Source organism: Arachis hypogaea, chromosome 14 (assembly GCF_003086295.3).
Source record: "Arachis hypogaea cultivar Tifrunner chromosome 14, arahy.Tifrunner.gnm2.J5K5, whole genome shotgun sequence".
Taxonomy (NCBI): Eukaryota; Viridiplantae; Streptophyta; class Magnoliopsida; order Fabales; family Fabaceae; genus Arachis; species Arachis hypogaea.
The window spans coordinates 127169047-127175207 of NC_092049.1; the positions used below are offsets into that span (position 1 = coordinate 127169047).

Genomic DNA, 6161 nt, shown 5'->3' on the forward strand with positions numbered 1-6161 from the left:
TTATATAAGATTGATATATTCTTTTATTCTTTAGACTCTTTAATATATATGCCACCTCATGGCTCTTTTCTCTAGTTTTTTAATATAATTTTTTAATATTATAAAAATTTCTTGTATAATAATTAATCTTAATGAATAAAAAATACTCATATATTTTATATTTATATATTTTATATTTAATTATTTAAAAATAAAAGATTTTGTTACCATTTAAAGTTTTGTGTATTAAAGTATTGTCATTTAAAGCATTTATTTATGTATTAGGATATTCTCTATTTATTAAAATCCATCAATGTTCTTCTTTTATATTAGCCTTTAATTTTCATATAATAAAATCTAATGATCTATATAAACATAACACATCTAATAAATATAATTGTTATACTCATTTTAAACATTTTCTATCAAAGGTATATGATTCACTATAAATATAGATAGACATGTACGAGTTGTTTCATACTTTCAATTACCTAATAAGATGAAGGCCTTTGCTAATGTTCTGATCGTTTTCCTAGTTTTCTCCATTGGCATTGGTATGTTCAAGTTATCTAATAGACAACGTTTAATTTTTCTGGTCTTCTATGTGAGTGTTTTACGGAAAAAAAATTGTTTGTCTTTTATTCTATATTTTTATATTTTAAAAATATAATTTTACATATTATCTATACTTTTATATATATATATAATGGTTCAATTTTTTTTTCTAAAATACTCTTTATTATTTACAATTTTTTTAATTTAAATTCAAAATCTTTTAGTTAAATTATAAAACATTCATTGTTTCAACTAATTCAATTTTTATTATTTTTATACACTTTTAATAAATAAAAGAGTGAATTAATTATAAGCACGATAGTATCTATTGATACACTAGTATTTTATAATGTTAAAAATAATAAAAAAAGTAACTTATGTTTATTTACCTTTCAAAAAATGGAAATTTATTTCTTTTAAAATTGAATATTTTATAAAATTTTTATAAATATGGAAAGTGATTTTTCTAGACGAAAAAGAATTTCCAGAGAAGTTTATTTATGATTTTCAAAAAAGTAATTTTACAATCTGATTCTTTTCATGCAGTTGAAATTATTTAAAAAATTATTTTAATAAGAGTCTACTCTCTTTGATTTTCCCAATACTTAAAATAACTGATTTTCATTTAAATTCTGATTAATTTATAAAATCTTGGCCTGGCGCGTGTTAAAACACGGGGGATCGTGTTGAATAATTTTTATAATACTGTAATACACTTCAAATATCAATATTCAAACAAAATATCATCTCTATTTTCATAATAAGAATAATTTTCGACATTTTTTTCGTAATAAAAACTAAAAAAACAAACACACGTTATAAGTTTCTATTTGTTTATTTTAGCTTAGATTGTACATCCAACTATGAATATCCAGGTAGTAATTGTTTGATGTGTTTGATGGGTTTACGTAGGAAATGAAAGGCTAACGAAAGTAACAGAGGCAGCCTCAAATCAGTGTACACAGACACTCCCCAGTTTACGTATATGTGTATTTGGTAACGAGTGCGACGATATTTGCAAAAAACGCTATGGAAGCCTAGCAAGTGGATCTTGCAATAATCACTTATGTGTTTGTCAGTACCCACCTCCATGTCACAATTTGTAGTCCTATCTTTACAACGTTTTCCCTTTGAATAAATTAAATGTTCCAATAATGGAAAATGAAAAGGTTAATATATATACATTGATGATGATGTTTCTATGAATATCAATTTTATTTACTATCTTTCTTTTTTTTTCCCTCGTTCTTAGTTACTTTTAGTTTTATAAGGTTAAAGAATGTTATGAGTAATTTTCTTTCCAAGACTTAGTTATTATTTGGTATTACATGATCCACTGGATAAAAATTAGTAAGACTTTGTTTGATAAAATTTTTGTTTTTTTAAAAGTAGTTTGTTATAAAAGTTAATTTTTAAAAAATAATTTTTTAAAAGTTGTAGAATTTATATTGGTTAATTAAATTAAAAATTATTTTTAATAAACATACATAAATAATAACAAGTGTATTTGGTAAAATAACTTTTAAAATTTATAAATATTATAATAGACATTAATATAAGAATTAAATTTAAATATTAATTAATATATAAAGTTATGTTAGACTTTTTAATTTTGATAAATACAAACTAACTTTGAAACTTCTTTCTTAAGTGCTTTTAATTAAAAATACTCCTAATTTTTAAAAACTGTAAGTAGTATAAGCATATAAATTTTTTTAATTTATCAAATACAAAATAATAAGATGAAGTACATCTTCAAAATATTTTACTAAACCAAATCTAAACCTATTTATGCTATGAATACAATGGTTTGGAAATCACATAAAAGCATTTTCTCCTTTGAAAAATGGTTTAAAATCAGTATACATAGCTTGTTTAGAAGAATTTCTACGAAAAGATCTTTTTTTAAGTATTTTTTTAAAAAAATATTTTACAAAAATAAAAGTAATTTTATATTTAGATATCTCAAGTAAAAATATATTTTTATTTAATAATTATATTTGAGTATGATAATATAAAAGTTATTTATTTATTTATTATGGTAGAAATATTTTTTAAGTAAAAAAAATCTTATAAAAAAAATGTAAATCGTAACTTTTAAAAAAAATTTGTATTTTTACTTTTACTACTAAAATTTTGCTAAATATATAAAAAAATTCTAACAAATTAATATATAGCACCTAAACAAAACACTAAACTGTCTCAAAAGTAAAATTGGTTTTAATTTTAAAAATTAATTGAAACTAGTTTATATATAAATTTTAGCATACAAAAAACATATTTTAATCAGTTTATATACAAGTAATGGATTTGAACCAATTATTTCATAATGAAATAATATCTACCATTGACAAAAAAAAAATTATTTGAACCAGTTTGGTCGGTGATTAATCGTTCGTTAGTCCGACACAGGAGGCATTGTCCTTCGGTTGGTAGTCATCAAGTGTTTAGGTTTACAATTTACAGTTTAAGTTAAGAAGGATATTCTAAATAGTTTGTTATATATTTAGTTGGGTTTGATTTTATTTTATTTTATTTTTTGTTATTTTAAACACTCATGGTTCGAAAAATTTGACCATATAATTAAATGAAGGGATATAATTGATAAAAAAGATTAATATTCATAGAAAAATTAATTTAAACTCTTTTGATTTTCTATTGTAAAGTAACATTTTTAATTTGCAAAAGCTAATAATAATATTAAGAGTAAATTACCGCAAAATACTTTCAAATTATTAAATATTTGACAAGTATTTTTTAAATTTGTTAAATATTCTTAAATTATTTTAAAATATGATAAAATAATAAAAAAATATTTTTTTAATAAGTGATAAAATAATTTTTGTATTTAACAAATTATTTGTATATTTGATTCAAATTTTTGTGAGAATATTTTTGTATTTCTGTATCGACTGCTTATATTTTCAATAAAACTTAATGATTGCCTATATATTTATACACAACTAAAAGCAAACGCAGGGGTATAGAATTGTAAATTTGCCCAACATGATATAATTAAAGGAAGAAAAGTATGGTTAGATTAATTAAAAAAAAAGACGAAATTCTAATTTCTACTTTAAAAGAATAAATTTTGATAAAATTTAATTAATATAATTGTTAAAAGAATCATATATAATCTTTTAATTATTGATAAATGTTATCGTAATTAATTATTAATTATTAATAGAAATCACGATTAATAATTTAATACATAATATTTTTCATATACGACGTTGAGGAAAAATGTACAAAAAGACTGATACTAGAATGTAGAATGCATCAAGTTGGCGTACTTAATGTTAAAATGTTATTATATTTTATAATAATATGACCATAGTAAATTTTTTTTTTGGTGACTATACCAAAATAATGATTGGTGATACAATATTCTGGTTAAAAATAATTGTCCTATTTAGATTTTTTTTTTGTTGCAATTATCAGTTTGATAAAAATTTAATATTATTAAATATTTTTTTTCTAATACTGTAATTGAGGTATAGTTAATACCTAAAATTGTAATAATTTAATACCTAAAATAAGTTAATTAAACAACAATTAATATTTAAAATATTGAAAAGAAATTTTTAATAAATGTGAGAAATAAAAATAAAAAAATTAATAAATAATATTAGTATTTAAATAAAAGAATTGATAAAAAATAATAATTATAAGTAAAAATAGTATTTTTATTTTAGAAAAAAAACACATGAAAAATTGTTTAATAAACCGTGTCATGTACATAATAATAAATTGTTCAATAATTTATAATATGCACGTGATAAGGTTAAAATTATAATTTTAAATTATTTTATTGAAATTAATTTGAATTGTAGTAATTTGATTAATAAAAAAGTAACATGTTATGCGTTCATTTTTTCTTAATCTAGTGTTATATGTATCAATTCTAATATAGTTATTAATTGTTTTTGTTAATCTATTTTTTTCTAAATTTATGATTTAAAATAACAATTATAAATATTAATAATTAAATAAATTATTATATTATAATTATTTACGTTTTATTCCCAAAATTAAAAACATACTATTTTTTTTATTTAATGGTTTTTTTATTTATACTACCAGTATATATTGATCGACTAATCAATGATTTTTTTATTCGTAGGATATATTTATTTATTTTGTTTAAATAATTTTAAATCTTTACTTATTTAAGTATACCAGTATATATTGATTTTTTTTAAGACAAAAAAGAATTGCCAGAAAACTTTAAAAGAATTGAGACTGTATTTAGAAAAGTAATTTTACAATTTGATTCTTTTCATGCAGTTGAAATTATTTAAAATTTGATTTTATTAGAATCTACTCCCTTTGATTTTCCCCCGAACAAAAAAAAAAACGACTTTTATTTAAATTCTGATTAATTTATAAAATCTATATAAAAATAGGGTGAAAAGTGGTTTTCTTTTTAAATTAAACTGAAAAAAAAAACACATTATAAGTTTCTATTTGTTTATGTTAGTTTAGATTGTACATCCAACAATCCAGTACTAATTTTTTTTTTCTCGTTCTTGGTTACTTTTACTTTTATAAGGTTATGAGATAAAGAATGTTATGAGTAATTTTCTTTGTTAAGACTTTGCTATTCTTTGATATCACATGACCGATTGGATAAAAATAAACCTATTTAAGGATAATGTAAGAAATTAATTATCTAAAATTTCTTGTGGTGGCTAGTGTCGTTCAGAGTCGGTCAGCATTTTTCAAAGTAATCCGACACATACAGGTAGGCGCTAATATACTAAGTTTTACTAAAACAAAAGAATAATTTTAATGTACCGTTGATATAAAGTAATTTTATGCGGTTTATTAAAAAAAATAATTTTATATGTAATGTTATGTTAATAAAAATAATTATTTTTATATTAATCACGTGAATGATTATCTTAAAAAAAATTTAATTAAATAATTATATAAAATATTTTACATACTAATATAAAAAATTAGGAAAAAAGAATACAATTATTCACAATATGGACAAAAATGCTCATTCTTAAGTTATAGTATTCATTATTGTGAAATATTGAATGGTAAATCACAAAAAATATACTCAAATTATTTTGGTACTGATAAAAAAATTTTTGAATTTTGTTATCAATAAAAATATTCTCAAATAATTTAAAAATATGCTGAAAATGTCCATCCGTAATCGGAGACCTACTCTATTAACGGAAAAGTGTAACACGTCTCACTTGCTAATATCAAATTAAAGCCTTACTTGTCACATAGAAAGTTTTACCACATCACTATTTTTCTAGAACGTCTTAATTCACGAGTGTGCATTTTTGTTACGATTTTAAATAATTTGAGAACATTTTATCAATAACAAAATTTAAAAATATTTTTGTCAGTGCAAAAATAATTCAAGTGCAGTGGAGTCAGGAACAATGCAATATAATGAGAAAGATGATATAATAGCTATTCTACAAGCACAAAATGAAGCAATTATACATAAAAGATGACATACTATGCAGAATGAGAAAGTAAGGAGGAGCAGGCCAAAAACCAAGAAAAAGTTGTGTAAAAAGAAGTTAAATAATTTTTAGTTCTTAAAATGTTAGGGACTTGAGAGGTGTTGAAAAGTTGAATATGGTGAAAACTTTCAACTA

At 20.7% G+C, this 6161-nt stretch overlaps 1 non-coding gene across 1 annotated transcript; it reads left to right on the top strand.

Annotated features, from left to right (window-relative positions):
* The first annotated feature begins 398 nt into the window (after nt 1–398).
* LOC112740614 (uncharacterized) lies at nt 399–1740 on the top strand. Its single transcript, XR_011871874.1, has 2 exons — nt 399–533; nt 1447–1740. It is a non-coding gene; the product is annotated as an uncharacterized protein (transcript).
* The last annotated feature ends 4421 nt before the right edge of the window (nt 1741–6161 follow it).